Below are 22,854 nucleotides of genomic sequence, written 5' to 3' on the forward strand. Positions count from 1 at the left end.
GACCGAGCGAGAAGAGAACCGCACAAAAAGCATAACTGAAAATGACGAGCCGGGCGGCCCATTTCAAATGTGATTGGTATTGCTTGTGAAGTGGGAGGCAGTCAAACATCCAAAGTGGGGCAATCCTCTTTCCACCTTAACATCGTGAGAGGAAAGATATTTCATCAATGTCTCCTCTCACCCACTTAAGTGACAAATTCAGTGATTCCTTAAATTTTTATTTTTTTTTTATATGTTTTTTTTAAAAATAAATATTTTAATCGATAAATTATTTTCGTCTTTTAAAATTTAATAAGTTCATCTCTTCAAAATATTATTATAAATTCACGACATAAAATCATATTTCCGTCCTATACAAATTCTAACTTATTTGGATTAGGTACCCACCTCTCTTGTGCTGTTGTCCATGTACTATATATCACACAAATGCATTCCTTTTTTTTATTTTTATTTTGTTTAGATGAGTAGGGAAATTAAAACGATACAACTAAGTTCACATTGAAACATAAGATACATTTTGATAGAAGAAACACATGATTTCATACTTAGAAGCATTTTATGTATTGAACTAAGCATGACAGCAAATGATAGAACCTATGGAGATGGAGGCCAACCCAACATTCCTGCTTCTTCACCATTCCCTTCGTAGAATCTTAGCTCAAGTTCCTCGAATCTCCCCTCGTCATGCCACATGCCGTCGTAGATGTCATAATCATCGTAGTCATCCATTTCGAACTCCCAACCCAAATACTCAGAATTATCGGAGTAGTCTGAGCTATCATCATCCCATTCATCCATCTCATAGTAGTCCATGACAAAGGGTCCCAGGACCTTCAATTTCGGGAACTTTTCCTTCACAAACTGATTATCGAGTTTAACATCCCAGCAACCTCTTAAATCCAAAAATTCAAGCTGGGGACAGCCAGAAAAGATGTTCATAACACTCCCTGTGCTGATATGATGGTATGCCATCTCAAGGCGCTTGAGCCTAGGCATTGAAGCAGCTATGGCATTCGCCTCATCATCCTGCGAGAGCTTGCCTGCTGCATCCAGTGGGTGCATGTTGCGGCACAGGGTGACAAGCAGTTTACAATGCTTCCCAATGGCCTCTAAAGCACCGGCACCGATTTTACCACAGTAGCTCAAATCTAAAACAGTGATTGTGGACAGCCTCCCAGCAGTTCGTTCAACTATTGAATTGCTCATTTCGCTTCTTCGCAGTCGCAAAGCCTGAAGGGCACCAGCACTTGCCAAAAGCGACGACCAAAAGTAAATTCAGTATCACTTATAGGAAAAGGAAAATGCAATCCTATTTTCCTTGATACATTACAATTGTCTCATTGAGAATCTTATCATGTACTTACTTCTCTGTGATGAAGGAGAAAACGGAATCATTGTGGAGGCCCGAAACACACAACTTGCGGAGAGATCCGGTGCTTCGGGTGATGAGCATTCGAAGCATCCGATCGAGATGGTCAGGCTGACATCGATTGCTCCACTCTTCAATGTCAATCTCTTGCCAACAATAGGGACCTTTGATAGCCTTTCTCCAGGATTTGCAGACACTGGGAATGACTGTTAGAACCTCTTGTAGGGTCAGATTGCTGAAGATCATCCCAAGTGCATCGGGAATTAGTTCTCCCCAGTTTCGAAAGTCGCTTTGCTCTTCCATCTGTTCTTCATTCAGGAAATGGTGGGCAAAAGGGAAACACAATAAGCAACTTTAGTAACTAAAAGAAAAAACAAATAGAGAAAATGAATTTGATGCAGAGACTTTATTAAAGATTGGATAAGCTTAAGCCACCCTCATTTGAAGGAACAAACGCAACACAAAGAAGAATCACTTTACACAACCAATGGCAAAGAGAGTGTATATATGGTGGCAAATTAGCATATGAAATAAGGTAATACAAGCAACTTTATCTACTCTGAGGGGAAAAAAGTTATATCTTTAAGAGAAGAAAAAGAAGTGTAATTGAGAGTATAATACTGCACCCACCGCGCAAGGAAAGAGGTGATTATTGTATAATAGAAGACAACAATGAAACCAATTTATGGATACAAAAGTTCAGAAAAAACAAAGTAAACTTGATGCAAAAATTCATGTCACATGTTAAAGAAAGGAGCAATCAAACTAAGTACAATAACAACTTTTCTGAAGGGGTTAGGAATAGGATCTAAAAGCAGAGTACAAGGAACTGAAAAAAAAATTAAATCTTTGGACTTGGGATCTAGAAGAAACAACTCAGAAACGGTGAGCTTTCATTTTAGTACTCGAAAAACAGCATGAACATGACAGACAATTACGAATTCAGAACCATTAAATCGAAAGAAAGAAGAAAAATCTAAGATGGGTTACCTCACTTCACTTTTGTTGCAATTTAGATTATGCGAAAGAATCCCACTTATCAGCCTGAAATGCCGGGTTAAAAGAGAAAAGTAACCCCTGAAGAGAAAAAAAAAGTAAAGAAAACAACAAAACAAGTCTATCTACCCACCTAACCAAGGGCATCAAATGCAACCCATCAAAGAAGATGAAGGGAGAAACCAAGGGTAAAATAAAGGAGTTACAGGAAGTGCAAAAAAGAAAAACATAAGTGGTTAAAAACAGAGGATATATATAAAAATATACAGTCTTAAGTTACAGAAGAAATGAGGGAAGGAGGGTAGCTTTTACTGGGGGGGGGGAATGGGTTTGTTAATGACAGATTTGGAATAATAAAGGCATTGGTTTCATGCCATGTATTTACGTCTTTTTGAACTGAAAGTGAAAGGTAAAATATTTGAAAATGACTGAAGGCTGAAAGCACATTAGATTATTTTGCGTGCGTTTGAAGGAAGAAAAGCGATTGGGGAAGGGTGGGAAAACCAACACCAGTGGGAGAGTTAACGGGTTTGAGAGGGAAAAGACCGTAAATGGTTTCTTGACAAATTAGAATGGTTGTTTTGTTTAAGCCTTATCGTTGACTGACCAATTGGCTAATGGCTATGGATTTTCAAAGCTTCTGGTTCCAATGCTAATTGGTTTCGAAATCTCACTTTTTATTAAGACTTTTCTTTGACAAATCTTTCAAAGCACTGTACATCTCGTTTGAAGGTGAATTTGAAGGGTGATGTGTTCTTGGATCCATGAAAAAATAGCATAAAAGAAAAGGGTAAAATAATACTCTTACAGTTGATGAATTCATTTTGTTACATGAAAAGGGTAGTTCTGCGGTGCGGCGTCTAAAAAACGGTTAATATATGGTGTGACTGATTAAACAAGTGATCGGTTAAAATTTAGACCGGTTATGTTATATTATTTAACCGGAAATATTATAAAGTACAATAACATACTAGGTAGCGCTTATATAATGTAATAGGCAGCGCTTATATAATGTAATAGGTAGCGCTTATATTTACATATTTTATAAGTAAACTGGTATATTTATACCGATATCATTGCAAATTTACCTATTACATTATATTATATTGAAAGTGTCCATACTTTTTATAAAAAGGATCGATACTTCTTTTAAAGTTATGTAATTTATGTTTCAATTTTTTTTAATAGTGTTTCATGTTTTCCACCTACAATATTAATTTAATAATTTCATTTGCACAAAAAATTATTTGATTGTTTTGATATTTTATAAAATAATATTTAGAATTTTTAATTTAATAATAATATATATCGTAACGTAAAAAAATAAATCATTAGACACCTATAATTACTAAATTAATATCTTAAAACTCACTCAAAAGATAACCTTAAATTAATGTTTTCCACAGTGAAAAAAGTATGGACACTTTTATAAAAAGGATAGATACTTTACAATATAACCACTACCTATTACATTATATAAACGATACCTATTACATTATATAAGCGCTACATATTACATCATATTTTTACCTATTATATTGAAATGTCCATACTTTTTATAAAAAGGATCGATACTTCTTTTAAAGTTATGTAATTTATGTTTCAATTTTTTTAACAGTGTTTCATGTTTTCCACCTACAATATTAATTTAATAATTTCATTTGCACAAAAAATTATTTGATTGTTTTGATATTTTATAAAATAATATTTAGAATTTAAATTTAACAACATTAACCAAAGATAATAATAATATGTAATATATATGTTTATTGTTTTTAATTTAATAATAATATATACAACATCAAACACATTCCAAGCTATAAATTACAAGCTAAAGACACTTGAAGAAGCAAGAGAACAACTATCCAAGCAATCAAAAACGAGAAAATCCCAACATGATAACAACTGAACATATCATATCAATGTTCAAACTCAAGTTGTAGATTTTGATTTCCTTTTGCTTGGCATCATATGAGATTTGGATTTGGATTTCCTTTTGCTTGGCACCATATGAGCTTTGGACTTTGATGAGCATCAGAAGTATTTCGGACTTATGATTTGGGTGGTACTCAGAAGCATTTCGGACTTATGATTTTAGTTGCTATTTGTTACATTTCTTGGATACCACCCAGATCATACGCCCGAAAAGTTTCTGACGCTTTAAAGTTGAGCAAAAAATACATGGTCGGATTTCCCTCGCGTTTAAACGTTGAAAAAAACAATGGAAATTAGGAATAATCAATGATAACATGCATAATGGCTTGGGCTAATATTTATAGTGGAACCGAAATATATATTGAAATTCAAACTCAAATTGAAATTCAAATTGAAATTCAAACTCCAATTACATATGTAATGAATTTGAAATGCAGTGTTAAATTGAACATGAAAATTGCATAATTGATTCATACTGTTCAAGTAACATGCTTTATGAACCATCAAGCTAAAAGACAATATTGATTGAGTTCAAAGCTGAGTTGTGAGTTGATGGAGTTGTCACACTTGTCAGATGGTTGGAATAAAGTACTCGCATGGAAGAGATAGATTGTTTTGTTATACATAACCCATCTCAACTGAATGAAAATATACATACAATATAATCAAACCAAAACATACATACACAACAAATTTATATATAACAATGTTCAAATAATGTACCCACAAAAACGAAATTAATCCAATGAAAAAGAGTTATTTCTAACAAAGTCCAGAACATTATTTTTCCAAATAATGTACTCATAACAATGTTCAAATAATGTACCCACAACAATGTTTAATTGATTTGTTGTTTAATTTTCAATTTGAATTATTTGATTTAATAATTTCATTTGCACAAAAAATTATTTGATTGTTTTGATATTTTATAAAATAATATTTAGAATTTTTAATTTAATAATAATATATATCGTAACGTAAAAATAAATCATTAGACACCTATAATTACTAAATTAATATCTTAAAACTCACTCAAAAGATAACCTTAAATTAATGTTTTCCACAGTGAAAAAAGTATGGACACTTTTATAAAAAGGATAGATACTTTACAATATAACCACTACCTATTACATTATATAAACGATACCTATTACATTATATAAGCGCTACATATTACATCATATTTTACCTATATATTGAAAGTGTCCATACTTTTTATAAAAAGGATCGATATTTCTTTTAAAGTTATGTAATTTATGTTTCAATTTTTTTTAATAGTGTTTCATGTTTTCCACCTACAATATTAATTTAATAATTTCATTTGCACAAAAAATTATTTGATTGTTTTGATATTTTATAAAATATTATTTAGAATTTTTAATTTAATAATAATATATATCGTAACGTAAAAAATAAATCATTAGACGCCTATAATTACTAAATTAATATCTTAAAACTCACTCAAAAGATGTATATACCTAGATATGTAGTTAACAAACATACCTAAATATGTAGTTATTGTACATACCTAAATTTAATGATAATATATACTTGTAGTTATTGTACATACCTAAATATGTACTGCGAATTTAATGTTGTACCCACCCTTTAACTACCACTACCAATGCCAAAGCAGCACGACTGAAACATGTTCAAATGAACCTTTGCTTACATCTCCATCAACTCATGGAGCACTGAACTTGCACAACAAAATTTTTGCCATGGATAATACTAATGTAGACAATGTTAAGCCAACCGAGGAATGCCATGAAGTACATAATGTTGATGAATCTGACAGATTGGTTGGTCAGCTCTTCTGTTCGCGTGATCAAGCTTGGCACTTTTACAAGGGATTCGCACGGGAACATGGGTTTAGTGCACGTAAGGGAACAACACGGCTTGACGTGGAAGGGAATGTGAAGACACAAGAATTTTATTGTTCCAAAGAAGGGTTTCGAGTATCAAAAGTCAATACTGTTGATCGTCAACGTGCTCATACGCCAGTCACAAGAATAGGATGTAAGGTTAGAGTCGTAGTTACAGCAACAAATACAAACGATCAGTGGGTTATAAGTAAGTCTGATCAGAAACATAATCATGCATTGTGCACACCTGCTATGACACCATTTATGCGTTCTAATAGAGCTGTAAGTAAGGCTGATATCGATGAGGCAACAACATTGAAAGAGGTCGGTGTTGGCACGTCACAAGTAATGAACTATTTAACGCAGCAGGCAGGGGGCTATCATAATGTTAGATTTACACATAAAGACCTCTACAATGCACTTCAAAGAGGTAAAGCAAAGGAAATCGTCGATGGGGATGTGAATGCGCTTATTGCCTACTTTGATTTTAAGAAACATGATGATCCCGAGTTTTTTATGACATACTCGGTAGACGAATCGGGGGCATTGTATAATCTTATTTGGTCGGATTCTACATCGAGATCGGATTACACATGCTTCGGTGATGTAATTGCGTTCAACACAACGTACAAAGATAATTTGTATGGTCGACCAATTATGCCTATTGTTGGTGTCAATCATCACCATAACATAATTGTGTTTGCCACTGCCATAATCGCTGACGAGACGTCTCAATCTTTCGAGTGGGTGCTACAGAATGTTTTAGAAACCATGATGAATAAATCACCTATTTCCGTTGTAACTGATGGGGATAGGGCAATGCAGAGGGCTATCAAATCTGTTATCCCTTATGCTAAGCACAGATTATGTTCTTGGCATCTTTCTCACAATGCACAAGCTAACATTGGTGACCCAAAGTTTACAGCAGCATTCTCAAAATGCATGGCTTCCTGGTGGACAACCAAGTAATTTGATATTCAATGGCGTTCGGTTGTTTCAGAATTCAACGTCCAAAAGCATCCATGGGTGATTGAGAAGGGAAATACACGACACTTATGGGCACAAGCATATCTAACCGGTCATTTCTTTGCCAATATCGCTCAACACAAAGGTGCGAGTCTATGAATGCTTCACTAGCTATTGCACTGAAACACAAGAAGACATATTTAGATGTTGTTCGTGCAATTGAAGATGGAATTAGTAGAATGCGTATGAACGAGTTGAAAGCGGATTACTTAAGTTCCCATACGAAGCCCTTCCAGATCACAAAACTGGTCGACCTTGAAAGCCATGCCGCTGCGATTTTTACCCGTGAATCTTTTCGTGTATTCCAAGATGAACTTATACGGGAGACATTGTACCGGATTGAGGCAGAGATTAAGTCCTTATCAGATGAATGTCAACATTATATTTTGTCAAAGTACGCAGAAAAAATAGGAAATTTGAAATTAGTTTTGATTCTCGTACGAAAACTATAATTTGCTCCTGTAAAAAATTCGAGACCGTTGGACTTCCGTGTCACCATCAACTTCACATTTTGAAGCAATTGGACTACACATATTTGCCCGGGACTTTGATTCAAAGTAGGTGGACTAATGATGCGAAGGCTTCTGCACCCAGCTATGTTGATTTGAATGTGTCTCCAGAAGTGATGCAAATGGCAAGGTTCGCTGCTCTACGTTCAACGTCAAGTAGGTTATGCTACATTGCATCAAAGACAAACGAGTCTTTCAAAACCGCAAGAGATGAGATGAAAAAACTAATAGAAGAATTAGAAAACTCGTTTGGTTTGAATCATTCAGTCAACCAGAGCATTGTAGTAAACAATGTTCGTGACCCTCAACGAAAACAACGCAAGCGAAAAGAAATGCGAAGAACAAGGTCGAGAAGAAATTAGGCGATGTGGGTACTGCAACGGTGAGGGACATAACAAACTAACATGTCCTCAAGTCAAGCTCAGTTTGAGTACAAGCACACAGCCTACATCAACTGATTTTTTCGAAGACGGAATGGAATGGCAACGATCTCCATATAATATATCGTAAGTATCAACATGACTCCTATTGTATGTACATATAAATATTTTGAATGAAGGAAGAAAAACCGCGTTACTTAAAATTACCGACACTTTTTTAAATGGTATCGACACATTTTTCTTCCAATCTGGACATAAAGTACCGACACAATATTAGAAAATGTCGATATAGGTTGTAGACCTATTCGCTCATAAAACCGGTATACTTATACCGGTTATATTACAAAATTATCTATTACATTATAAATCTGGGTTTCGATGTGTAAATGTCGACACTTTTTTAAATCGTATCGACACATTTTTCTTCCAATCTGGACATAAAGTACCGACACAATATTAAAAAGTGTCGATATAGGTTGTAGACCTATTCGCGCATAAAACCGGTATATTTATACCGGTTATATTACAAAATTATCTATTACATTATAATTATGGGTTCCGATGTGTAAATGTCGACACTTTTTGACAATGTATCGACACATTTTTCTTCCAATCTGGACATAAAGTACCGACACAATATTAAAAATTGTCGATATAGGTTGTAGACCTATTCGCGCATAAAACTGGTATATTTATACCGATAGCATTGCAAATTTACCTATTTTATTATAATATGTTGAAAGTGTCCATACTTTTTATAAAAATGATCGATACTTTTTTTAAAGATATGTAATTTATGTTTCAATTTTTTTTAAGTATGTTTCATGTTTTCCACCTACAATATTAATTTAATAATTTCATTTGCACAAAAAATTATTTGATTATTTTGATATTTTATAAAATAATATTAAGAATTTTTAATTTAATAATAATATATATCGTAACGTAAAAAATAAATCATTAAACGCCTATAATTACTAAATTAATATCTTAAAACTCACTCAAAAGATAACCTTAAATTAATATTTTCCACAGTGAAAAAAGTATAGACACTTTTATAAAAAGGATAGATAATTTACAATATAACCACTACCTATTACATTATATAAACGATACCTATTACATTTTATAAGCGCTACCTATTACATCATATTTTTACCTATTATATTGAAAGTGTCCATACTTTTTATAAAAAGGATCGATACTTTTTTTAAAAGTTATGTAATTTATGTTTCAATTTTTTTAATAAATCATGTTTTCCACCTACAATATTAATTTAATAATTTAATTTACACAAAAAATTATTTGATTGTTTTGATATTTTATAAAATAATATTTAGAATTTAAATTTAACAACATTAACCAAAGATAATAATAAATATGTAATATATGTTTATTGTTTTTAATTTAATAATATGTAAGTTATGTAATAGGTAGCGCTTATATTTACCTATTTTATAAGTAAACCGGTATATTTATACCGGTTATATTACAAAATTGTCTATTACATTTTCAGTCGACACTTTTTAAATCGACACTTTGTTGTGGATATCATCGAAAACAATGCTATAGTCATGTGTTTCGATACATTTGCAAGCATATGTAAAATACATTAGTATTGATATTTCAACAATCCTCAAATGTATATGACACATAGAAGCAAATATGGAATAATTAATGAAAATATACACACAATATAATCACACCAAAATAAAATACACAAGAATGTTCAAATAATGTACCGACAAACAAAATTAATCCGATGAAAAGGGTTATTTCTAACGAAGTCCGGAACATTAGAGGCCTTCAACAAATTTCCAAATACTCTCGTATGTTTCCGCCTTTTTCTGAGGACATACATAAATAATTTCAATTATCAAACTAATGAGGTGCAATTTTACTAACAATAAACTAAATTCGCATAAGCATGAATAAATTTGTGTCATACCTAGAGCATTGTCGTTCGAATGGGAAGCAGCGTCAAAGGTATGTGGACATATGTAATTGTATTTCTATATAAACACATAAGTTGTTAAAATAATCAATGTCTGAACACCTGTTCAACTGGAAAAAACATATTGCATAAATGCAACTTACCGGATTATAAATCATTTTTTCCGCTGAATCATCGACCAAAAGTGTATTTAGCTCGTTAAAATCTGGACACGCGTTCCAAACATCATTGAGATCTTTACAGTAGGTAACAGAATCATATGTTTTGCATTTTTTTGATCCTGTTCACAAACAATCGAACATAAATATGTAGGAATCATAGACAACGAAAAGTCAGCAAACTGTAATGACATTCATCTTACCTACACGAATAGAAAATGCTCGGAAAATACAGGTAGTTTCTCAAGTACACGGTCGACGTTATGCCTGAGATTGTAATCAAGTTTGAATGTTAACATTCAAATGTATATTAACGATTTTGACTACAGTAATTCAATTGCTTCAAACATGTTCTAACCTCATCTTTGAAGACCAAAGGGCAACAACAAAATTATCGACACAAAATTGCATAAATTCAAATAATCCTCTTCTGAGGACAACATCTACAACATGAAGAAAATGAGATTAAAGTTCTACGCTTATATGTTAAAATAATGGATACAAAAGAATAGAATTAAAACATGCAGGCAGTCTTGGGATGTAGGCAAGGACACCATTGAGATCAAAAATTAAAAGTTTTCTTGAAGGCGGCGTTGCAGACACGATATACTTGTTTGGATCATCATCTTCATCATCATCATCATCATCGTCATCATCTTCATCGTCAGCTTCATCGACATCATCATCGTCATCTTCATCGTCAGCTTCATCTTCTGCGACTGCTTGGTTGTCCACATCTGTTAAAAGAAAATAAAATAAAGTTCAGAACGTGTAAATGTTAAGAAACATAGATAATGAATTACCTAACTCGTTTGATGTCGTTGACGTAATTCGTTACGCAACATGGAGACTTCACGTTACAATGATGAAATATCGGATTGCATTCCACTCACAAGGGAATCAATATGCTCCCGAAAATTGACCATGTATTCCATCACGGTCTTAATTGTGACATCCTCTGCAACTGGAGCTTCTTCCATCATTGCGTCTCCACTTGGTTGCTCTTTTTCATGGCCAACGGGGTCCATTTCCTCCCTCTCTTGATCTAATCCGACCTCCTTGACATGCTTCCAATCGAGTTTTTCAACAAAATCATATCCCGCTTTTTTAATAAATACCATGTCAATCTTGCGGGTTAATCGAACAGGGGCGTCATGCGAAAAATCAACTTCCTTCTTCTTCAACAGATGGGTGATGACACATCCATATGGTAGTGTAGTTGAAATTGTTGCTCCCTTTGTGACCATATACAATTGTATTAAATATGAGTTTTGCAATGTTTGGAGCCGTTTTGGATTTATACTTTGCTATCCACCAATAATCGTTGTCTCGAAGCGTTGAATGTTTTCCCCCACTAGGCTGGATATACCATGTGAGCATTTTGTGAAACACTCTCGACTCTACATCGAGGTGAATTGGGCTATTTCTATCAACCCGTTTAATTGTAGACCGATCTACACCATTTTCATCTGAATCCCCTGTATTCGATACACCTAAACCCTCTGCAATAGTTTCTGGAGATATATATATATATCCTTCCCCATGACATGTGTATTAATTCCTATTATATTAGTCTTATTAGGCTCGTGCTGTAAGGAAGCATTGTTGTAGAAGACTCTAACTAGGTTGGATAATATATTGGTTCTACACCAAGGAATTCAAGCCAACCCCAAGATTAAATGTGGATTTAAAACTAAATGCATATTTATCATCAAACAAGAAACCCAGGTCAATGACACGTTCGGGACGAATCTTCCTTACTTTAAAACTCGTCTGCCATATTTGTTTCTCCATATCGGATCTAAAGTTCAGAGTTTCGAAGGACCTGATTTCCTCAGAAGAATCGTTTCTTACAGAAGGAGGTTGTGGTTGAGAAGAACTGGGTTGAGAAGAGCTTTGAGAAAGACCTCGCTTCTGACGCTGACGTTTTGGAGCCATTTGGTTGGATGCTATTACAATGGAACACAAACACATTCAGGAAAAAACTCCAATATAGAAATCAATCAAACCCATAAAATATCGATAAATTTACCTGAATATCTGATCGTCACTTATGATAACGGTAGAAGAAAGAGGAAGAGTTATCTTCTGCCTGCTTGTCTTTATGTTTAGGGTTTCTCGATTAAGAGTACTATATATAGTGAACGGTGGAAAAACACTTGATATTTAAATTAGTTTCGACACAAACTAAAAAGTGTCGACACATTATTTAGACATATTCTCTCATAAACCGGTATACTTGTACCGGTTAGATTGAAAAATTACATATTACATTATACTTTTGGTTTTGTTTTTGGGATCGACATTTTTTATATATGGATCGACACTTTATGATTGCACCCTGTTTTCCATTCATTCTGGAACAAAAATATCGACACAAACTAAATAGTGTCAAACATTATTTAGACATATTCTCTAATAAAACCGGTATACTTGTACCGGTTAGATTGAAAAATTACATATTACATTATACTTTTGGTTTTCGATATTTTTGGGATCGACACTTTTTATATATGGATCGACACTTTATGGTTGCACCCTGTTTTCCATTCATTCTGGAACAAAATATCGACACAAACTAAATAGTGTCGACACATTATTTAGACATATTCTCTCATAAAACTGGTATACTTGTACCGGTTAGATTGAAAAATTACATATTACATTATACTTTTGGTTTTCGATGTTTTTGGGATCGACACTTTTTATATATGGATCGACACTTTATGTTGCACCCTGTTTTCCATTCATTCTGGAACAAAAATATCGACACAAACTAAAATAGTGTCGACACATTATTTAGACATATTCTCTCATAAAACGGTATACTTGTACCGGTTAGATTGAAAAATTACATATTACATTATACTTTTGGTTTTCGATTTTTGGGATCGACACTTTTTATATGGATCGACACTTTATGGTTGCACCCTGTTTTTCATTCATTCTGGAACAAAAATATCGACACAAACTAAATAGTGTCTACACATTATTTAGACATATTCTCTCATAAAACCGGTATACTTATACCGGTTAGATTGAAAAATTACATATTACATTATACTTTGGTTTTCGATGTTTTTGGGATCGACACTTTTTATATGGATCGACACTTTATGGTTGCACCCTGTTGGCCATATTGTAAATTTGCCTTTTACTTCAAAGTATCAACATGACCCTTAATGTGTATAAGAAACATGTACAACAACATACTGCTAACTTTTCTCATCTCATTCATAATTATATTCCATACAAAAATATAAATCGTATACAAAATTATAAATCTTATACAAAATTAACCCTACATTTACTTCATTGCATCATTTTGTATTCTTATGTAATATGGCAGCTTTTGTTATCTCCTGTCTTCGTTCATTTTGATTGTGGCTTACGAGATCGTTTAATATTCGCGATCGATCCCAGTCTCCAATAACCTATATTCAAATTGTCAGAACGTTAAGTATTGTCAACTACAGCATTCAATCTACGACTTTTAACAATTTTACCACAAACGAATTTTTCTATCCACTTAAAAAAATCACCAGTTGCCCCTGTAGAACCGATCGATTCCATCCACATCACATACATGCCGCAATCATGTCTGTTACAAATTTGAAACCACACATGTCAATTATGATGAATACTGCATAAATTAAGCTTTCTATTTGTGATAACATATACCCATTCAATTGCTTATTCTTCTTATGCTCCACAAATTTGAAATTTTTCAAGGGATACTTTCCTAGAGATCCACATGATTCAACCCAAATGCGTTTCTTATTATAAGAATCTAATATTTTAATCTGCATTAAAATAGAAGAAGTTATGCACCCAAAAATTATGCATTATAATTTACATAATTTCCTTTCATACATACATACATACCAATCTCTTAGCATCCTTCACTCTCTATTTAGCTGCTTCATTGTAACATACTATCATATTGTTACAACACGATCTACCATATCCAAGACCAACAGATACCAATGTGAATTATGGTAGTTTATTGTGATCATGATCTGCAACAAATTTCACACCCAATTTGACAAATTCAACATTCTATATCCGAAAACATCATTTGCATTTGGTATGTGTTTTACCTTCTCACAGTCGGTGAATTTCACATAGTTATCCAATATGAGACCCCAGAAGGTAGAAATACTCTCAACACTTTCTTTGTTGTTAGCATCCAACGCCTGTTGCTGTAATTACGCAACAAACATTATTATTTACCGTCTATAACACTACTTTTCAACATTTATTATTTAACTCACCGCTAAGAGGTATGGAAGGTAGCCAATCCTCCGGATGACTTTTGAGAATCGTAGCATATTGTCCAGGCGAGCAAATCGATAACCTAACAAAATTAATTACACAATCAGAACATATTCAATAAGTTTTAACATTTTCTACTTTCTACTTACCACACCGCCAACCCATTCCGTAGGCTCAACGTTGTAACGTCGTATACAGTAGCGAATTGATTTCCCATTGAGATTACAGAATATCTGTATGAATCATTAGGATTAATATGTCATGAAATATTTAATATCACTCACAAAATAAATATTCACTACTCCGATTCTAACTCATTATTCCATAAATAATCACAATTGCAGCTTCGATGTCATCAATTCCGCTTGGAATATCCGCTTTTTCAACCTACAATTTTACATAAATTTTTTTTATCACAACATAATAAAAATCAATTAAGTTTTCTTTTATTCAACTTACATTCTGCTTCTTCTTCTGGGGTGCAGGACATTCCGAATCCAATCTGCTGCTAAACACTCTCCGTGTATAAATGACATTGACTTCCTCCTCCTTCTTCTCTCTTCTTCTTTCCTCCCTCTTTTCTTCTTCATATTTTTCAGTTCATCGTATTTTTTTTTCTACATAGCTCTTCATCTATTTATTTCACCCTTCAATTGATCTCATTCAAGTATTTATCAACCACCCCCTTCACCCCCGTAAGTTCACTTCTCAATTCCACAACCTCCTTCACCACTCCCTCAATTTTTCACCGTCACCATCTTAATATCACCCTTAACACCCCAACTTCTTTCACCACTTCACCCCTCAACACCTCTACTTCTTTCACCACTCCATCTATTTTTCCTTCCACTACCCCTTATGCCTCTCAAGTGTATCTTCGACTCTCTCAAGTTTCTCTTCGACTATTGATTGTCTTTGCATGATTTCAAATTGGATTTTTTTGATATCAGCCAATTCAGACATCAAAATGTCGAAGTTACTACGTTTCTCTCACCATCGTCCCACTCACCATCATCCCCCAATACAACCCCCTCCTTTCTTCTCCTCTAACTCATTGCCCTCTACATCCTTGCCAATAACCTTCAAAATTAAATTACAATATTAAGACATTGATTATATTCTTAATATTATTTAATTACATTTATTACCCTTTCTTGCTTCTTCGCTCTATCCAACTTCAACTTTACCATCACTCTAACCACCTTCCTTCCCCCATACACGGATGCGTGCCACTCCGGTTCTTTCATAAGCCGGCACTGCCTCACAGCCCGACCAAAAATCGAACAGTGCAACCTGCATTTATAATAAAATTTATATTTTTATATAAAACACAAAAAAGTTCTTCAACTCATTTACCTCTAAGATTGCTATGCACCCTTTGAGGTATCTCTGGCTGTCCTTTTAAAGGTGATTATTGATTCAATCAATCTCGAATGGATATATTCAGCCCAATTAATTCACCATTCAAGCCTTCATCACAAATGAGCTTCATATGTTCTTTGTTCGTTGACGTATTACCCGTTGGACAAAGAAGATACCGACAAGGTATAATAGAACTCTGGCCTTCAGCTCATCCCCAACGTAAGATCCACTTTTTTTTCCTCTTCAATTTCAGCATATGTCACCTTATGCTTCAAACCATATTTGGAGGCAAGTGCTTTCCAGTCCTTACTCTTACAGACTTCTACAATATTTTTGCCTTCATTTTCTAACCCCAATACGGCTGCAGCACATGGGATCCTGAGAGGAAATGAAAAATCACCATATTTAGCAATACATTGCCTGACATCAAATTGCGCCATCAAGGATCGACACAATTCCCTCCGAATAGGTCGATCCCTTACTCCTACCAACGATCCAAAACCTATTTCTCCCAGCACATTCAACTGACCCTTCTCCTTAAGGTGTTTAATTAATAAATTCACCATTTTAATGTTGCATCTTGTCGACACTTCCTACATTTTTTAACAATATATAATGTTATAGTTCTTATATATTTTGTATCAACGTATTTACAAGTTTAATGAATACCTTATTTTCATGTGCTTTCCTCCGTTCTTTGTATTCTTTACTATCATTCCTTGACTGTGTGATGTAAGGTTCCTTTTCAGCATCACTCATTGAATTCCATTTGGACCTCACATCTTTTGTCACCTAATATAAACATAAACGTTTCTTAATCAATACATTAACACTAAATACTACTCAATGTCAATTTTATTTTACATACCGAACCGCTCTGTGCCATCTTCCTTCATCCTTTTGCATTCGACCATACTGTCAACATTTAAAATTTGTAATCAATTTAAAGTTTATCGATACTTAATCCAATTACCATTTCAATAATAATAACAAAAAGACATTGATACTTACTAGAAGTACATATATCCACCCTTGGGTTGTTTCGAGTCTCGGCCTCAATTTCAAAGTCATCTGCTCCACCAACAATTTTCCAACCCATTGACTCCATTTTTCCTTCATATATCAGTTTACGCAAATCAAATTATTTTGTTACATACACTTTATTCAATATACAAATATAGATAACTACTCTTGTGGTAAAATGGTTTTCTTCAAAAGAATTTGAATGGCCACACCAAAAGTGTCGGCACATTTATACAAGCTATAATATCATTTCTACCTATAATATTTAATAAAAGTATCGACATTTATATTTTCCTTGAATATCACTTTCTACGTGCAATCGGTCCCAAATGCTTCTTTACTCCAAAACCCCAAACAACACATAAAAACCCTATCGCGATTACTGTAATAATAAAAAATTAGGGTTTCGACAACATACTTTTCGATTCGACTGACTGCAGCAACAAACAAACAAACTTCGCTTTAGAAACGCCTTCTGAAATACAGCAACAATTACTCTTCGATTTCAAAAACTCGTCCGTTCTATCTATTTTCAGAGGATATTTAGCTTATATTTTCATCGGATATGTTATTTATATTTAATCGATACAAATACAAAAGTGTTGATACTTTTATGTCAGGTGTCGATACTTTCGAAAGGATAATTACCTATTTCTTTGAAAGTGTCGATAATTTATTACACGTACTTACGAAAGTATCGACACTTTCAATATATCTGGTATCATTTTACCGGTTTTATCATTTTGATACCGGTTTTATCATATTTTTACCTGTTATATCGTTGTGGATCGATATATTTTTTAAAAGTATCGACACTTTATAGGATTTAAAACTGCTTCTCTTTTAAATTCACAAAGTGTCGATCCTTATATTAAAGTACCGACACTTTAAATGTATCCGGTAGCGCTTTACCGGTTTTATCATTTCTATACCGGTTTTGTCATAGTTTTACCTGTTATATCGTTTTGGACCGACACATTTTTTATTTGGATCGACACATTTTATAAAATATTATTTAGAATTTAAATTTAACAATATTAACCAAATATAATAATAAATATGTTTTCCACAGTGAAATAAGTATGGACACTTTTATAAAAATGATATATACTTTTTTAAAGTATGTAATTTATGTTTCAATTTTGTTAATAGTGTTTCATGCTTTCCACCTACAATATTAATTTAATAATTTCATTTACACACAAAATTATTTGATTGTTTTGATATTTTATAAAATATTATTTAGAATTTAAATTTAACAATATTAACCAAAGATAATAATAAATATATTTTCACAGTGAAATAAGTATGAACACTTTTATAAAAAGGATAGATACTTTACAATATAACAGGTAAAAATATTACAAAACCAGATTCATTATGACAAAACCGGTAAAATTTACTTAATATGTTAAAAGTATGGACACTTTTATAAAAAGGATAGATACTTACCGATAACCAAAGTTTACCGGTTACCAAATTTTTTAATAGTTTTTCATATTTTCTACCTAAAACATTATTAGTTGTCAACATAATAGGTACCGCTAAACCGAATTTATTAAATTCATTTTAATGTATCCGGTACTACCGTATATTAACCGTATATTAACCTGTCTTTCCTAATACAATACCACATGAAAATGATGTAATAGAAAGAGAATAAGGGAGTTGGTTGAAGCTGACAAGTCCACATCTGCCACCGCCCAGTTAACACATGCACCATTTAGTCTCTCTCGCCATGCAAGCTTACATTGGAATTTGGGTGCACCATTTAGTCTCTCTCGCCATGCAAGCTTACATTGGAATTTGGGTGACCTCTGACGTAACACATCTCCATTACACTATGGAGTTTGATAGTTTAGAAAGCTGACACGTTTAGGTTTTATGACGTGGATTTCAAATTAAAACAATAATTTATATATAATATTTAAATTGAACAAATTTATTCCACTCATAAATTAATGACATATTATATGTTTAAATTTATAAATTAATTAGATATTATATTTAAATAAGGACCGGATTTTATGGTAAATAATAAACTTAAAAATTTATATTAAAATCTTGAAGTGTGAAATACAAAATTTCACATAATGCAGAATTAAATTCTAAATATAAAAAATATTCAAATTATTATAAATTAGTGAGATATTATACTTTTAAGTAAGAACAGAAATAAAGACATTGTATCGAAAGAAACATCAGTTTAAGTGAATTATTATTCTAATTGAAAATATCCATTTAATAGACATAGTAAAATATCTTAATTATAAAATAAAATAAACACAGAATCAAATTTAGAAATACGCTCGAACATAAAATGAATTTCGCATTTGCCTTTTTCCACATTATATAAACACTAAACAGAGTTCCCCTCACGAATGGTTACAAATTGGACTGTGACTTGAAAAAAAAAAAGTCCTTTAAGATTACCAAAATCCTTTCAATTCCTCCACCCAAAATTGAAAGCCTTTCATCAGAAGAAATACATCATCAACAAAAAGAAACAATAAGAAGAATTGGGGAGTGGGTTGAAGGAACACTCTACCTATCACAATATCATAAATTGGAAACCACAAAATGAATTCATTGGGTGCCAGGACTTGGTTGCTCACCATTTGTCTCCATCGAGGATTGTTCACTGTGAAAATTCAAAAGGATTAGTTAAAAGTTAAAGAGATCAAAAGATATCTTGTTAAAGTCCAACAATAACATAAATTAATAGCAAAATAATGGCATGCCAAAAATAAAATCTGTTAGCTCCTTAGCTTAAAAACAAGCTACCATCACCTACACAGCATGCTAGAGTTTGTCATTGAAGTGGTGAGCTAGAATTTTATCTGAGCCACTAAGTGCAAACACCACAACCACACATGAAAAATGGTCCAAAGCTTTGTTAACTCAGTTAAATGGAGTCCACTAAGATTCATTTAAATGTGGTTGGTCCACATCTGCTTCAAATGTATTATGCAGATCATCCAAAAAGGTGTCAGGGAAAGATGAATTCTCCACCGTGAGTGGCTTTAAAAGATACACCTGAAAGCCCTCAACCATATATTCATAATCCCTCCCCATATACTGCTCAAAAGGTTGTTTCATATATGAATTCGAGGAAACCCCAAGATGAGTTATTCACCTTGAATGGCATTAAGAAAGCATCTCAATTCTCAAATGCAAAAAAAGGTTGACCAGGTCCATTTCTTCATCAGCCATTAAATATGGCTCAATAGTTGTTTTCTATATCAACCAATTGCATAGACATTTGTAGAATGGATCTGTTTTTCTCTAAAATTCATGCAAAGTAGCTTAATTTAAGACCGAGACTGAACTAAACAAAACCGAATTGCATACAATGTTCAACGCAAAATTTACCACTTAATGAGCCATCCAAAGAGGAAATGCTGCATAATAGGAACCTTTTCGAGCACTTCAGCTTTATACATCTTAAGCAACCCCCTATTCACCTTGTTCCAGTTAGGCACTCCACTTATATCATTGAACAGAGGCGAATGCTCTGCAAATGGGCCCTTTTTCACCTTCCTTATAAACTTAATACATGAAAGATACATATACTCGCTCGAAAAATTCTCCAAAATATCATCATTATGAATCGATTTTGTCCTCATGTACTTATGATAAATCAACTGGGAACTCCCAAATATATAGGGCAAGAAATGTTAGTCATCTAAACCCACACCCCATGAGACCGGCAGGTTCCAAGCAATGATCAAGCTGAAGCTTCCTCATTAAGTCTAAATATTTGACAAAAACTCTAGCCACCACTGCTGGGTAATCTTCTTCTTTGATAAAATAAATGGCCTTCGGTGGGGCGGCGAGTCGAGACTCGAGAGAGGCAATTTGAGAAAAAAAAATGTTATCGTTGCCAATGACTCTGAAACAGTGCTAGTTGGGCATTTAGGGTGGAAAATTGCACGTGCATGCGTCTTTCTAAGCCATGAATGACCCAGATTTCTTAGCCCAGAAAAATAACAAAGATTTTACAAATCTATTTCAGTTAATATCATCCAAATATAAAAAGCTCATTGCGGATATTTTACAAAACGGTTTATACAGAACAATAGCATAGCTCATCATATACATAATACATTATGCATGCATGGCAACCTTCAGTTTTGTTGCTTCACAAAAGTGTTTTGCAAGTCGATGTTTGGGGATCCACATAGCTGGAAGCAAATACTTACGGCCATTACCCCCAACTGCGTTATAACTAGCCCCCGTCGTTTTGTCCACCAAAACCTCTCCTGGATAACCTGGGTACGCTCCTTTACCAAATATCCCCGTACACGCGCTCACTGCCTCCAGTGGCGCCTCCGCTGGCCCCTGAAAGTACCGTTTTTGAACGGGTTTATCACTGTTCCCGCCAAAACCGTTGCCAAATTAATCACCATACCGTCAACCCCGACATCTCCGTTAGGAGCTACCAGGGGAGGAGTTTGTGACCCGTACACGGGTTGATGAAACGGCCAGGCGCAGTAACCCGGGCACTGACTGACCGAGTTACCCACCCAAGCGTAAGGGAACCTGCTCTTCTTAACCCGGACCGAACCATGCGTCCCGCACCTGCTCATGCAGAAACCATCAACAGCCACGTCAGCGGAAGTCAAAACAACGTTGACCGCGTTACCGTGTCCATATCCAGCTTTCAAAGCCAAAGCCGTGAGCTGGGAAGTTTTAAGAGCCTTGCCAAAAGAGTACTTTTCATCAATAGTTTGTTTCCCAACGACGACGCTGCTCGAACCTCCCTTGTATTTTCCAGTCGTTTTCCACCACGAGGAGACTGAGGGGGACGACGATGCCGACTTCAGGGAGCTGAGTGAGTTTAAGAAGTCGACGATTATGGAATGCTGCGTAGATGAGAATTTACCGTACCAGATGAGATTAACAGTCATATTACCCTTAAGGAGGGCGCCATTATGGTATTTAAGAATGGGTTGTTGTTCAACGGCTGAGAGTTTCCGAGTGGTGGCCGAGGAAGAGGAAGGGAAAGCGAAAGAGAAGAGGAGAAAAAGAAGTGAAAAGGAAGGGATGGGAGCCATGATAATTTCAGTAATAACTGAGTTGGAGCTTATGCTGTGAATTGGGTTTGGGAGATGTGAGTATATATAGGAAGGAGGTGGGACGCGTTGCGTAAGGAGAAGGGAGGGGACAGCTGGTGAAAAAGAGGGAAATGTTGGGTTTAAATGGATCCGCGTAGGGTTGACTCCTTGGCATAATAAAGGTGTACAGTAACTAACTGGCGAGACTCTTTATTCCTTCGTGTGACGTCTTTATTAAGGGAAGGGCTTTATTGTGCCTTGTATTTTGGTTCATGGCACCGCCTCTTCAGTAGATTCAATGTTCAGTAGTGGTCTAGGAGATTAATGAACACCACTACTATTCCCTCTTTTCTTTACTTGTTGCAATCAAATAAAATTATTTAACACTGTCTAACTTTGGTTCAACTAAAACATTAACAAATACTTATCAAATAACGGAGTCGTGTTTGGCCCCACGCATATCATTACATAACTCATGGTGCATTCCAGCTAGGTTCATTTCTAAAGTACTACTATCAACCAAAGGTATAATTCTTCACATTGGGGTTTATTCTACAAAAAAAATAGAGGTTGCCATGGATTTAAAAAAGCCTAGTTTTTAATTGAATCCAATGATTAAAGTATCGAAATGGGTCGATTCCAAAGTCACAATTTGTCAAACACTTGGTGATCACGGATGGTAGCTTTATCAAGTCATGATCTTTTTTTTAAACGATTAATCCGGCGGATGGGTCCCGAAACTGCTATTAGAGAGGTCCGCTGCCTTATTTTGAGAATTAAATGTCCTGTTTTAAAACTTAAATCTAAAGTTGATTCCTCACCGCCCTAAATTTTATTAATAGTAATTTGATAGTGGTTCGATATTGTTTGCTTTTCTTCTATACATTTGATATATTTTTATGTTATTATCAATTCATAACATATTTTAAAATTAGACAAAAGTTT

The 22,854-nt window shown here is 34.1% G+C and overlaps 1 pseudogene; it reads right to left on the reverse strand.

Annotated features, from left to right (window-relative positions):
• Positions 1-465: 465 nt before the first annotated feature.
• LOC120180305 lies at positions 466-21,959 on the reverse strand (annotated as a pseudogene).
• Positions 21,960-22,854: the final 895 nt, after the last annotated feature.

Source organism: Hibiscus syriacus, unplaced genomic scaffold (assembly GCF_006381635.1).
Source record: "Hibiscus syriacus cultivar Baekdansim isolate YM2019G1 unplaced genomic scaffold, ASM638163v2 tig00112491_pilon, whole genome shotgun sequence".
Lineage (NCBI taxonomy): Eukaryota > Viridiplantae > Streptophyta > Magnoliopsida > Malvales > Malvaceae > Hibiscus > Hibiscus syriacus.